Here is a 14,878-nt window from a genome sequence, read left to right as displayed (position 1 = left end):
GGTTTCCCTTGAGCCCCTATGGCATAGGACACAAAAAGTTGTTCTGATTTCCTGAAGGACTTTGTTCTGTCCAAGTAGTAACGTAGCTGTCTATGGATGTCTAAAGAGTGAAGCAGCCTTTCCCCTTTGTTTTGAGGGTTGGGATAAAAAGTAGGTAGGTGTATGGCTTGGTTTAAGGCTACCCTGGATACCACTTTTGGCATAAAAGATGGGTTAGTAAGGGAAACCCTATCCTGATGGAAAATGAGGAAGGGCTGCACCGCCATGAGGGCCTGTAGTTCAGAAACCCTACGAGCTGAAGTGATGGCCAGAAGGAAAGCTGTTTTCCAGGACAAATATTGCAGATCTGTTGAGGCAGCAGGTTCAAAAGGAGGCAATGTTAATTTTTCTAGTATGTAATTAAGGTCCCAGGCTGGTATTGGTTGCTTCCTTGGAGGTCTTATATTCTTAGCCCCTCTGAGGAACTGTCGTAAGAGTGGGTGAGAGAATAAGGGAGGATCCGTGTTGAATTCTGCAGAAATGGCTGAGGCACGTATTTTAATGGAAGAAAATGAAAGTCCACTGTTCAGCAGTTCAGCTAGGTACTGTAAAACCTGAGGCAAGTTCAATTTTCTAGGGTCCTGTCCTTTTTTCTCATTCCAACAGCAAAACCGCTTCCATTTTGCAGAGTAAGCTTTTCTAGTAGATGGTCTTCTCGCCTCCAAAATGACATCCTGCACCTCCTTAGAGTAGGGTCTGTTGTGGTGTTAAGGAATTTTCCATGCATCGAGGTTGAGTGTTTTCAGCTGACTGAAGGGTTTTGTAGCTGTTCTGAGTCAGCAGAAGGGGTATTAGAGGCAGGGACCAGGGAGGAGTATGCGTTAGGCTCCTCAGGAGTGGATACCAGTGTTGCCTTGGCCAATCTGGAGCAATCAGTATCATCCTTGGTTTGTCTGTTCTTGCTTTCAAAAGCACCTTGGACAGAAGAGGCAGAGGTGGGAATGCATAAACTGTCCATGCTGTCCAACTGAAAGGGCGTCCACTTTCCAGGCCTTTGGATGGAAGGTCCTTGAACAAAACTTTTTCAATTGATGGTTCCTGTGGGAGGCAAAAAGATCTATGTCTGGCCTCCCCCACGCTTCGATTATTTCCGTAAACACCTTTGTATGTAACTTCCATTCGTGTGGATCTGTCATATTCCTGCTCAGAGTGTCTGCCAGTGTGTTTTCCAGTCCTGGTAAGTACTGTGCTTGAAGTTCGATCTGTATTTCCAGAGCCAAGTTCCAGAGAGTCATGGCTAGTCTGCACAAGGGATATGAATGTGTTCCTCCTTGTTTATGTACCACATAACTGTGGTGTTGTCTGTTCTTATCAGTAATTGACCTGGAAGCAGGAAGACCTTGAAAGCTGTAATTGCATTTATTACTGCTAGCATTTCTTTTTGACTGATGTGAAGGTGCTTTTCCTTGTGGGACCATCTGCCCTGAATGCACCTGTCCTTCATGTGCGCCCCCCAGGCGTAATCTGAGGCGTCTGTGGTTATGACTTTGCTTGAGGCTTGCAGAATGGAAGGCCTGTGTTTACTTGACATGCTTGGGCCCACCATAGAAATTCCTTTTGTAAACATGGAATTATTGGTATAATTGCTTCCAAACTGTGACTGTGTTGAGACCATAGATTTTTTAGGTACCATTGAAGTTTCCTCATATGCAACTTTGCACATGGGATTAGCAGAATGCAAGATGCCATGAATCCCAGAGCCTGCAGGATTTTCCTTGCAGTAAGCCAGTACTTTTGCTAGTGTTTTGAAGTACTGAGATAATTGCCCTTGTTTTTCTGGCGTAAGATATGCCATCTGGGTGTTTGTGTCCAAGCTGGCACCCAGGAAGGTTATTTTCTGAGATGGTGTTAGCCTTGATTTCTCCTTGTTGATGGTGTATCCCAGAGAAAGCAGTAACCGTGTCACATATGCCAGATGTTCCAGTAGTATGTGTTTGCTGTCCGCTTGGATCAGGCAGTCGTCCAGATAAGGGTAAATTTGTTTCCCTTTAAGTCTGCAAAAGGCAATCACTGATGCCAGGCACTTAGTGAATACTCTGGGCGCAGTAGATAAGCCAAAGGGCAATGCAGAGAATTGATAGTGGATTGAACCTGCAAGAAATCTGAGGTATCTTCTGCAGCTTTGTCTGATTGGGACATGCAGGTATGCCTCCTTGAGGTCCAATGTTACCAGCCAAAGCTCCTTGCCCAGCATGGGAAGAAGTTGCTGTAATGTGAGCATCTTGAATTTTGGTATGAGCAGAAATGTGTTTAGGATGGATAAGTCCAGAATGGGTCTCCAGTCGGTTCCTTTTCTTGGTACCAGAAAGAGTCTTGAATAAAAACCTTGACCTTGTTGGTGCGTAGGTACCTTTTGTATAGCTCTCATGTTTAGGAGCTTTGAAATTTGCAGTTGTGCCTCTGCCCTTTGATTTTGTGGCAGGTTTGGCATGCCTCTCATTTTTGGAAGTGTGAAATTGAAATTTGTAGCCTCTGTTTATAATGTCCAGTATCCATTTGTTTGTTGTGACAATATGCCAATTGCTTGCAAATAATGCTAGTTTCCTTCCCAAAGGTGCTGCCAGCTGAGACTTGCTTGGCATGGAAATGAGGGAGTCATTGTTTCTTCCTGTATTGTTGTGCACTGTCTTCACCACCTGTTGGTGCCAGAGATTGCCACTGTCTGCCTCTATATGATCCTTGTGAGTGTCCTCTGCCCCTTGTACGTCTGTATCTACCTCTTTGGGGCTTGTCCGTGGCTGGAAAGGACCAGTTTTTTGAAGGCCAATTCCTGCTAAAACATGGTGGCTGAACCTGTAAGAAAGCTTTGACAGTTTGCATAGATTTGGCTTTTTCTTCCATTTTTCGTAGTATATCCTCAGCATTAGTACCAAAAAGTACATCCTTTTGTAAAGGAGCATCAAGAAGTTTAGCTTTCACATGATCAGGCAAATTTTGTTCCCTAAGCCAGGCATGTCTGCGAATGACTGATCCTGTAAGCCGCCTACTGGAGGCCTCTAGGGCATCATAACCACATTGTAAGGTGTGTTTACCCACTTGCTCTGCACTATGCAACATATCCTGTAACTCTTAAATCTGGTTGTTCAGGTTGAGACATTTTGTTTTTTTAATTGTGATAACAGAAACTGTTGATATTTAATCATATGAAACTGACAGTTTAAGGCCCTCATGGCTAGGGTGGCCGAGGTATATACCTTCTTAGGGTGGCCGAGGTATATACCTTCTTACCCCACCTTTCTAAAGATCTAGATTCCCTTTCTGCAGGAAGTGGGTTCTTGACAGTGGAGGCCTTTAATCCCTTAGGGCCTTGTGAAATGGTTTCAGGGTCAGCATTATAGCCTTTGTAAAGAAATTGGTGAGAACTGGGTACTCTAATATCCATCAGGCTTTACTGGTGCAGGAGGCAGAGAATCAGGGTTAAGACAAGCCTCCGAACAGACATCATCCAGTACCTCCAAAACAGGGGGTATAGCCAGAGGTCTGTGCTGAGGTAACCAAAGAAATTCCCCAAGTCTTTTCTTGGAATCTGAAAAGTCTTGGCCTTCCCAATGGAAATGTTCCCTCAAGGTGTGCAAGGTTTCCCCAAAAGAAAAATCCTCAGGGGGGGGGATACAGAATGGACTGTTCTGCATCCGAATCCTCAAGTAATTAGATCCTCAGCCATTTTAAGCATGTGTTTCTTAAGCATGTGTCCAGGAGATGGGCCTTGAGCAGCAGGCCTAGTTTGATGCCTGGCTGCTTTGGATTTAGTAAAGGCCTTAATAGAAAAAGAAGATGAAGGCCTAAATACACCCTGGGTGGAGGTGGACCTGTCCACATTAGTAGGCTCGACATAAGCCGGGGCTTCGGTTGTAGTCTGGGAAAGGGCCGAGGACCCAGCGGTCTCGGGTACAGAAGACACCGCCAAAGGAGTCTCGCTGAGAACTGGACCACGTGGAGCCTGTTTCGGCATGGTGTCAGCGGAGACCGCGGGCCTCGCGTGTCAGTCCTTTTCCTTGCATTTTTGGATAAACCGGTAGTCGGAGTGTCAGACGACATTTTATAGTCAAAAGCTTTACCAAAATAGTGTTGGGCGAACTCCGCCCGACGCCTGATAGTGCGTTTATTGAAAGTAGCGCAAAAGCGACAGCTCGAGACGTCGTGGTCTGGGCCCAAACAAGGTCTGCAAAGGGAATGGAAATCCTTATGCGGTATTTGCTTCCCACAAGAAATACAATTATTAACTTTTTCTGACATCGGTCTGAGGCAAGAAAAGTTTCCCAGGGTACTTAGCTTTAATGAAGACTTCGGTTCCAAATATTTTCGTAATTCAGGAGCTGGCCGACCGGCACTTGCGAACTGCTTCTGCTTCGGGCACCGCGCGGCAAAAAAGTCTGAAGAACATGGCGTCGGCTGTGTCTTATATACTCTGGCCTTCCTGAAGTCAGAAGAGTAAGAGACAACCGACGCCGAACCAAGACTTTGGAATTCGGCCGACCGAGGGACCGCCTGATGGCTGAAAACCCATCTGTGATTACTGCAGCTGTATGCACGATGAACATCTGTACTATGTTCATCGTGCATACAGCTGCAGTAATCACAGATGGGTAGAATCCCAAAGCTACGCACAGGGTGGTAGGCACTAGGTGGAACTGGGAGCAGCCAGAATGCCCTGCAACACCGCAGTGGCAAAGCCTGCTCTAGTCTTGGAATATAAAGGCAGGTGGTAGTGTTTTGTGAAGGTATGCACAGAACTCCAAGTGGCTGCCTCCAAAATATCTGTGGTAGGGACTCCACTGAGGAAGGCTGTAGAGGTAGCTGTGGCCCTTGTGGACTGGGATCTGATGCCTGTAGGAACAGGTTTGCCATGAAAGGAGTAACAAAACCGTATGCAATGTCCTATCCATTTTGAAATTGTCTGTTTGGAAATTGGCTTCCCTTGAGCTCCTACAGCATAGGACACAAAAAGTTGTTCTGATTTCCTGAAGGGCTGTGTTCTGTCCAAATAGTAACGTAGCTGTCTATGGATGTCTAAGGAATGTAGCAGCCTTTCCCCTTTGTTTTGAGGATTGGGGTAAAAGGTAGGTAAGTGTATGGCCTGATTTAAAGCTACCCTGGATACTACCTTAGGCATAAATGAAGGGTTGGTTCGTAGGGAAACACTGTCCTGATGGAAGATGAGAAAGGGCTGCACAGCCATGAGGGCTTGTAGTTCCGAAACCCTACGAGCTGAGGTAATGGCCAGAAGGAAGGCTGTTTTCCAGGACAAATATTGCAAATCTGTTGAGGCAGCTGGTTCAAAGGGAGGCAATGTTAATTTTTCTAGGATGTAGTTAAGATCCCAGGTTGCAATTGGTTGTTTCCTTGGAGGTCTTATATTCTTAGCTCCTCCGAGGAACTGTCTTAAAAGTGGGTGAGAGAATAATGGTGGATCAGTGTTGTATTCTGCAGAAATGGCTGAGGCATGAATTTTGATGGAGGAAAATGAAAGTCCACTATTCAACAGCTCAGCTAGATACTGTAATATCGGAGGCAAATTCAGTTTTCTAGGATCTTGGCCTTTTTTCTCATTCCAAGCGCAAAAACGTTTCCATTTTGCGGAGTAAGCCTTTCTAGTAGATGGCCTTCTGGCCTCCAAAATGACATCCTGCACCTCTTTAGAAAGTAGGGTCTGTGGTGGTAAGGAATTTTCCATGCAGCCAGATTGAGAGTTTTCAGCTGAAGAGTTTTGTAGCTGTGCTGAGTCAGTAGAAGAGGCATTAGAGGTAGAGTCCAGGGAGGAGTATGTGTTACGCTCCTCAGGAGGGGGTACCAGTGTTGTCTTGACCAGTCTGGAGCAATCCGTATCATCTTCGGTCTGTCTGCTCTTGCTTTTAAGAGCATCTTGGGCAGAAGAGGCAATGGTGGGAAAGCGTAAACTGTCCATGTTGCCCAACTGAAAGAAAGGGCGTCCACTCTCCAGGCCTTTGGATGAAAGGTCCTTGAACAGAACTTTTTCAATTGATGATTCCTGTGGGAGGCGAAGAGATCTATGTCTGGTCTTCCCCACGCTTGTATTATTTTTGTAAACACTTGAGGATGCAACTTCAATTCGTGTGGATCTGTCATATTTCTGCTTAGATAGTCTGCCAGCGTGTTTTCCAATCCTGGCAAGTACTGTGCTTGAAGTTCGATCTGCCATTCCAGAGCCAAGTTCCAAAGTGACATGGCTAGCCTGCACAGGGGGTATGAATGTGTTCCACCTTGTTTATGTACCACATTACTGTGTTGTTGTCTGTCCTCATCAATAATTGCCCTGGATGCAGGAGGTCCTTGAAAATTTAATTGCATTTATCACTGCTAGCATTTCTTTTTGATTGATGTGAAGGTGCTTTTCCTTTTGGGACCATTTGCCCTGAATGCACCTGTCTGTCATGTGCGCCCCCCAGGCGTATTCAGAGGCGTCTGTTGTGATGACTTGATTTGCTTGAGGCTTGCAGAATGGAAGACCTGTGTTTGTTTGGCATGCTTGGGCCCACCATAGAAATTCCTTTTGCAAACATGGAATTATTGGTATTATTGTTTCCAAACTGTGGCTGTGTTGAGACCATAGGTTTTTTAGGTACCATTGAAGTTTCCTCATATGCAACTTTGCACATGGGATTAGAAGAATGCAAGATGCCATGAAGCCCAGAGCCTGCAGGATTTTCCTTGCAGTGAGCCTGGTACAATTTGCTAGTATTTTGAAGTAATGAGTTAGTTGCCCTTGTTTTCTGGCGTAAGATAGGCCATCTGGGTGTTTGTGTCCAAGTTGGCACCCAGGAAAGTTATTTTCTGAGATGGTGTTAGCCTGGGATTTCTTCTTGTTGACTGTGTATCCCAGAGAATTCAATAACCGTGTTACATAAGCCAGATGTTCCAGAAGTATGTGCTTGTTGTCCGCTTGGATCAGGCAGTCGTCCAAATAAGGGTAAATTTGTATCCCTTGAAGTCTGCAGTAGGCAATTACTGATGCCAGGCATTTCGTGAATACTCTGGGCGCAGTAGATAAACCAAAGGGCAATGCAGAGAATTGATAGTGGATTGAACCTGCAAGAAATCGGAGGCATCTTCTGCAGCTTTGTCCGATTGGGACATGCAGGTATGCCTCCCTGAGGTCCAATGTTATCAGCCAAAACTCCTTGCCCAGCATGGGAAGAAGCTGCTGTAATGTGAGCATCTTGAATTTTGGTACGAGTAGAAATGTGTTTAGGATGGATAAGTCCAAAATGGGTCTCCAGTCTGTTCCTTTCCTTGGTACCAGAAAAAGGCTGGAATAAAAACCTTGACCTTGTTCGTGAGTAGGTACCTCTTGAATAGCTTTCATGGCCATAAGCTTTGAAATTTGTATTTGAGCCTCTGCCCTTTGTGTGGCAGGTTCGGCATGCCTCTCATTTTTGGGAGTGTGTGAAAATGAAATCTGTAGCCTCTGTTTATAATGTCCAGGATCCATTTGTCTGTTGTGATATGCCAATTTCTTGTAAATAATGCCAGCTTTCCTCCCAAGGGTGCTGCCAGCTGAGACTTGCTTGGCATGAAAAGGGGGAAGTCATTGGGTTTTTTTCCTGTATTGCTGTGCACGGTCTTCGCCACCTCTTGTTGCTTGAGTTTGCCATTGTCTGCCTCTATATGATCCTTGAGGTTTGTCCTCTGCCCCTTGTGTGCCTGTATCTACCTCTTTGTGGCTTGTCCGTGGCTGGAAAGGACCAGTTCTTTGAAGGCCAATTTCTGCTAAAACGTGGTGGCTGAACCTGTAGAAAAGCTTTGACAGTTTGCATAGATTTAGCTTTTTCTTCCATTTTCCGTAGTATCTCCTCAGCATTAGTACCAAATAGTACATCCTTTTGTAAAGGAGCATCTAGTAGCTTAGCTTTAACATGGTCAGGCAAGGTTTGTTCTCTAAGCCAGGCATGTCTACGAATGACTGATCCTGTCACAGCAGCTCTGCTTGAGGCCTCTAGGGCATCATAGCCACATTGTAAGGTGCGTTTCCCCACTTGTTCTGCACTATGCATCATATCCTGTAACTCCTTCAAATCTGGTTGCTCAGGTTGAGACATTTTATTTCTTAATTGTGATAACATAAACTGCTGATATTTAAGCATATGGAACTGACAACTTAAGGCCCTCACGACTAGGGTGGCCGCGGTATATACCTTTTTTCCCCACCTTTCTAAGGATCTAGACTCTCTGTCGGAAGGTAGTGGATTCTTAGCAGTAGAGGCCTTCATTCCCTTGGGGCCTTGAGAAATGGTTTCAGGGTCAGCATTATGGCTTTTGTAAAGAAATTGGTGAGAGTTAGGAAAGTACAGTTTTGTACCTACCATAAATGTAGATGTTCGAGGATTCCCTTGCTGCAGTCCTGACAATTGGTATAGTCCAGCCCCAGTCGGCGAATCAGAGAGGTCATGGCGCCTTAGACTGACGTCAGTACGCCAGGGTACTAATGCGCATGACCGACGCCATTTCCTCAGTCTTTTCTTGCCCCAGATGTCAGAAGACCCAAAAAGACAAGTCCCAAAAACAACCTGCACCAAAAAACATGTACAATATATACAGTAATATATACAAAAATATAAGCATGTAAACTCACCTACACAACCACCCTGAAACACAGAGGGGAAGGAGGGAGGTTGAGGGAATCCTCGAACATCTACATTTATGGTAGGTACAAAAGTGTACTATGTTCTGCGGCTTGCCTTGCTGCAGGCCTGACAATTGGGTAGAATCCCAAAGCAGAGGTAAGGAGGCTGGCAAATTATAAAGTAGCAGGAGCTGACAACATGCCTTGTAAAACAGTGGCAAAACCAGCTCTAGTCTTAGAGTATATAGGCAGGTGATAATGCCTAGAGAAAGTATGCACTGAACTCTCAAGTAGCTGCTTCCAGAATAGTTGCCACCCCCTTAGAAATGCTGTTGAAGTGGCAGTAGCCCTAGTGGAATGAGGCCTAATCCCAGCTGGAACCTCTTTGCCATGATAGGAATAACAAAATGCAATGCAAAAGCCAATCCACCTAGAAATAGTTTGTTTTGACACAGGCTTGCCCTGTGAACTCAAAGCAAAGAAACAAGTAACTGCTGAGACTGCCTAAAATCTTTAGTCCTGCTCAAATAATAACGCAATTGCCTGTGTACATCTAAAGTGTGCAAAATCTTTTCCCTTTTATTTTGAGGATCTGCAAAAAACGTAGGCAAATGAATAGTTTGGTTTAAAGCCACACTAGAAACCACCTTAGGCATAAAGGAAGGATTAGTACGTAATGATACCCTGTCCTTATGGAAAATCTAAAAGGGCTCTACTGCCATAAGGGCCTGCAACTCAGACACCCTTCTTGCAGAAGTAATAGCCAACAGAAAAGCAGTCTTCCATGACAAATATTTCAATTCAGCAGTAGCTGCAGGCTCAAAAGGTTGTAGAGTAAGTTTTTCCAACACAAAATTGAGATCCCAAGCAGGAGTAGGAGCTCTCGTGGGGTCTTATATTCTTTGCCCTCTAAGAAACTGCTTGAACAAAGGATGCGAAACAAAGGTGGGTCACAATCATAGTGAGCTGAAATTGCTGCAGCATGAATCTTTATGGAAGAGAAGGACAAACCTTTGTCCAATAATTCAGTAAGATATTGAAGAGCCACACACTCAAATTAGGCTCTGAAATCTCCAAATTCTTTGCTGTACTCCAAAATAAAAATCTCTTCCATTTTTCATTTTTCATCTCCTAGTACTAGGCCTTCTAGCTTCCATAATCACATTTAAACTTGTTGAGGAAGCTGAGACCTACCATGCTTCACAGAATATGCCAAGCTGTGAGATGAAGAGATTGAAGCTTGACATTGAGCAGATGACCGCCCTTCTGAGATAACAGATGAGGAATCAAAGGTAAAGGCCATGGAGGCTTCTTTACAAGACTCCTTAGAAGTGGGTACCAGTGTTGAGGCCAATCTGGAGCTATTAAAATCATCCTTGGCCTGTCCTGTCTGACCTTTAATAATACCTTTGGAAGAAGAGGTAGAGGTGGAAAGGCATATACATGAAGGTTTTTCCAACTGAAAGACAGAGCATCCACTTTCCAAGCTGTGTGATGAAAACCCTTTGTGCAATACTTTGGCAGCTGGTGGTTTAGTGGAAGCGAACAGATCTATGTCTGAGTTCCCATGACACTGTCAATTTCTGAAATACATGAAAATCCAGTTTCCACTCGTGGGGATCCATGATTTGTCTGCTTAATACATCTGCTAGGGAGTTCTGTGCTCCTGGCAGAAACCCTGAAGAGTCAGTTGCAGGCTTAACGCAGTCTCCCATAAAATCATTGCTTGCCTGCATAGAGGATAAGAATGTGTTTCCCCCTTGCTTGTTGATGTACCACATGACAGTTGTGTTGTCTGTCAACACCTGCCTGGAAGAAGTAATGCCTTGAACGCCATCAATGCAAACTGGACTGCTAACATCTCCTTCATGTTGATATGTAGATGCTGTAGTCTGGCAGGCCATGTCTTGTATCCACTTTCCATAAGCAGTGTCCGAGGCATCTGTCGTTAAAATCTGACTCGCCTGGTCACAGAGAGTCCCTTGTTTTAGGTGACATTCCTGAGCCCACCACAAGAATTCCTTTTGAAGGCAAGGTATTATTTGAATGACAGTGTCCAAATCTTGGCAGTGCTGTGTCCATACATTTTGAGATACCATTGCAGCTTCCTCATATGCAGTTTGGCATTGGGAAGCACCAGAATACAAGATGCCATGAACCCTAATGCTTGAAGGACTGTCCTTGCAGTCAGCGGACTGATGAGATAGTTGATGGAAGTGAAGTGACAGACTCTTTTTGTTTGTCCGGGGTTAAAAGGCCATCTGGGCTGCTGTATTCAGTCTCACCCAGAAAGCACATGTCTTGAGAGGGTACTAGACTGGACTTTATTTCGCTCACAGAATACCCTAGTCATCTTAGCACTGCTATGACATATTCCAGATGCTGTAGAAGGTGTTCCTTTTCTTGAGCCAGATTAGGCAGTCGTCGCAAGTAAGGATAAATTTGAATGCCTTGAAGCCTGAAGTAAGCTATCACTGAGCCAGAACCTTTGTGAATACTCTGAGTAGATAAGCCAAACGGCAATGCAGAGAACTGATACTGAACATCTGCAGTTCCAAGCCGCAGATCGTTTGTCCAACTTAGCCTTATGGGCACATGAAGGTTTGAGATCCAAAGTTACCATCCAGTGATCCTGCCTGCCCAGCAGAGGTAACAGTTGCTGTAACGTGAACATCTTGAACTTGGGAATGTCCAGATAAGTGTTGAGGATAGATAAATCCAAAATTGGTCTCCACGTGTTCCCCTTCTTTGGTACTAGGAACAGGCGAGAATAAAATCCAAGCCTTTCTGATACAGGGACTGGCTGAATAGCCCCTATCTGGAGTAACTGAGAAACTTGTTTGTGAGCCTCTGTTCTTTGTGGAGGAGGAACATCTGGCATGCCTTTGAAAGGGGCATTGTGTGGAAATAAAATCTGTACCCGTGATGAATGATATCCAGCACCCATCTGTCTTGAGTGATTAAATCCCAATTTTCTTTGAAAAGAGACAATCTTCCCTAGGAGCTGCGAGAGTCCACTGGCAGCTGAAAAGGCAGAAGGACTGACCCCTGCCCTCACCAGAAGTCTGAACAGGTGAACTGTCTGATCTAGGCCTAAACGAACCTTGAGCCCTGCCCCTTAGACCTACCCCTAGACTGGGAACCATAAGCAGGATATGTCCACCCTTAGCAGGCCAATTTCTACTAAACTTGGAGGCTGCACCTGCAAAAATCTTTAACAGTCTGCATAGACTTAGCTTTGTCCTCCATTTTCTTTAAAACTGCTTCCACAGGGTCCAAACAACACATCAGACTGTAAAGGAGCATCAAAATCCTGGTCTTAACATGCTCAGCTAAATTCTGATCCTTCAACCATGCATGTCTGCGAACAGAACTAGTAGCAGCCACCCTCGAGGAGGCCTGAACAGCATCAAAACCACACTGCAAAGAATGCTTACCCACTTGTTCAGACACATGAACCAAATCCAGCAATTCTTACACTCAATACCTTCCGCCAAAGCATCCTTAGATTTCAATTGTGAAAGGAGATAATTCTGATATTTCAGCATATGAAACTGACAATTCAACGCCCTCATGGCTAGAGTGGAAGAAGTATATACTTTCTTACCCCACCTATCCAAAGCCCTTGCCTCCTTATCAGAGGGTACAGGATTTTTAACCACAGAAGCTTTAACACCTTTAGGCCCCTGAGAAACAGTTTCTGGGTCCGCCTTAAACAAATACTTATGAGCTTCGGCACCCTATAATACCTATCAGGCTTAACAGGACCAGGAGGCAAAGAATCAGGCTTCGGAGAAGGCGCAGGAAAAACATCCTCCACCACATTCAACACAGGAGGAATAGCTAAGGGCCTATGCTGGGGCAAAACAAGAATTCCCTAAGCCTTTTTCTGGAGTCAGAGTAATCTTGGCCTTCCAAGTGCTCATGGAGTGAAGAGTCTCTGAAAATGAAAAATCCTCAGGAGGAGCAGGAGGAATCATCCACATCAGAATCAGAATAAGTAGGAACTCTTGCAAGTCTTCCACAGAAGACTCAGAAGCCTGTGAACACTGTTCAAAACTATCAAACACCTGTTCCACCCTAGGCCTCTTATCAGGTGGGGGCATAGAACCTCTAATCAGATAATCAAATCTTCTGCCATTTTAAGCATATGTTTCTTAGGCACAGAGCCCGAAACAGAAGCTGAACTTGGCCTTCCTCTAAAAGAAGCTTTGGCAACAGAAGGAGAGGCCCCAACTACCTTGGGAAGAGAGGGAAGAACAGTTACCTGAGAAGCCCCTCAGCCTGGCCTACCTCCTGAGAGGGCACATCCTGTAACAGTAAGTATCAGCCTGAGACTCCATAGAGACTCCTGGCAAAACCTCTGGCTCCCTGAGCCTTCTAAAGGACCGGGACTGCCGTTCCTCACCCTAGACTTCACTGTTTTGTCCTTGCTGATGAAGGCATCCGACGGCAACAGCCTCCTCTTAATAGTGCGCTTGTTAAACCTACCACATGAGCGGCAACCAAGAACCTCGTGCTCTGGCCCTAAACAAGGTATACACAATGTATGATAATCCCTATGCGGTATCTGCTTCCCACAAGAAATACAGTTATTCACTTTTTCTGACATCCGTTAAATACTGAGGCAAGAAAACAAAATGTTCTAGCTCTGAATTCGGTCTGAAACTGAAAATCTCAGAACGCCAACCTGCACTCGCAAAATTGCTTCTGCATCGACCATGCGGCAAAAAGACTGGAGAAATGACGTCGGTCATGCATTAGTACCCTGGCCATGACCGACGCCAGTGGTATTCGGGCCGACTGGGACGCAGACTATACCCAATTGTCAGGACTGCAGCAAGGGAAGACGAAGAACATCTCTGTAGTACCTATCAGGCTTGACTGGGGCAGGAGGCAGAGAATCCGGATTTAGGCAAGCCTCCGAATAAACATCAAGTATGTCCAAGACAGGAGGTATCGCCAGAGGTCTGTGCTGAGGTAGCAAAAGAAATTCCCCAAGTCTTTTCTTGGAATCAGAAAAGTCTTGGCCTTCCCAATGGAAGTGTTCCCTCAAGGTGTGCAAGGTTTCCCCAAAAGAGAAATCCTCTGGGGGAGATACAGAAGGAATGGACTGCTCAGCATCCGAATCTTCAAAAGGGGAGTACGAGTGTTCCTGTTAATCAGAATGTTCTGAAAAAATGGAATCCTGGTCAGAAGAGGGAGAAGCTTCCTCCACTCTGGGTCTCTTGTCTGGAGGGGGCTGGGAACCCCTGATAAGAGTAATTAAATCCTCAGCCATTTTTAGCATCTGCTTTTTAGGCATGGGGCCTAGAGATGGGCCCTGTGCAACAGGCCTCTTGGGATGCATGGCTGATTTGGACTTAGTAAAGGCCTTAATGGAGAAGGAAGATGAGGGTCTAAAGACACCATGGGTGGAAGTGGACCTATCCACATTAGGAGGCTCAACACTCACAGTGGCTTCGGTATGGGCCGAGGTACTTGCGGTCTCCGTTACAGAGGACACCGCCAAAGAAGTGTAGTCAGTAGTCAGGGGCTGCGTAGGCGCCTCGCTGAGAACCGGACCACGTGTAGCCGGTTTTGGCATGGTGTCAGTGGAGACCGCATGTCGGTCTTTGTCCTTACGTTTTTTGGACAAAACTGTAGTCGGAGTATCAGACGACATTTTATAATCAAAGGCTTTACCAATTCGTAATTTCAGGAGCTGGCCGACCGGCACTTGCTAGCTGCTTCTGCTTCGGGCACCGCGCGGCAAAAACGACTGAAGAATATGGCGTTGGCTTGTCTTATACCCCTGTCGCACTGACGTCAGGAAAGAAAGCGACTACAACAGACGCCGGACCTAGACTTTGGAATTCGGCCGACCGAGGACCCGCCTGATGGCAGAGAACCCATGTGTGATTACTGCAGCTGTATGCACGATGAACATCTGGCGAAGAGTCAGCATCTTGAATTTTGGAATCACCAAAAAAGGTATTCAGGGTAGACCGGTCCAGGATAGGACGCAATGAATGGTCTTTTCTGGGTACCAGGAAAACTCTAATAGAAACCATGTCCCTTTTCCTCTTCTGGTACCGACTGAATAGCCCCTATGCTCATAAGTTCATACTAGGCTATCTGCCCTGAGGCAATTATAAGCCTAGCCAGATTCTGTATGGCTTACGCCACCCCTTGATTTGAGTAAACTGTGCCCCAAGGTTTAGTTTACTGTGCCCTCTGTCCAATAGTGACACGGGAGTAATCCCTGGGACAAACCTA

At 45.5% G+C, this 14,878-nt stretch overlaps 1 protein-coding gene across 1 annotated transcript in view; it reads right to left on the bottom strand.

Annotated features, from left to right (window-relative positions):
- Positions 1-14,878, bottom strand: part of LOC122798569 (zinc finger protein 729-like) — a 920,500-nt gene that overhangs the window by 718,411 nt on the left and 187,211 nt on the right. The window lies entirely within an intron of this gene.

Source organism: Protopterus annectens, chromosome 3.part1, assembly GCF_019279795.1.
Source record: "Protopterus annectens isolate FY-2018-M chromosome 3.part1, PAN1.0, whole genome shotgun sequence".
Taxonomy (NCBI): Eukaryota; Metazoa; Chordata; order Ceratodontiformes; family Protopteridae; genus Protopterus; species Protopterus annectens.
Note: the sequence above shows the minus strand (reverse complement) of the source record. Positions and strands in the feature narration are given on the sequence as shown.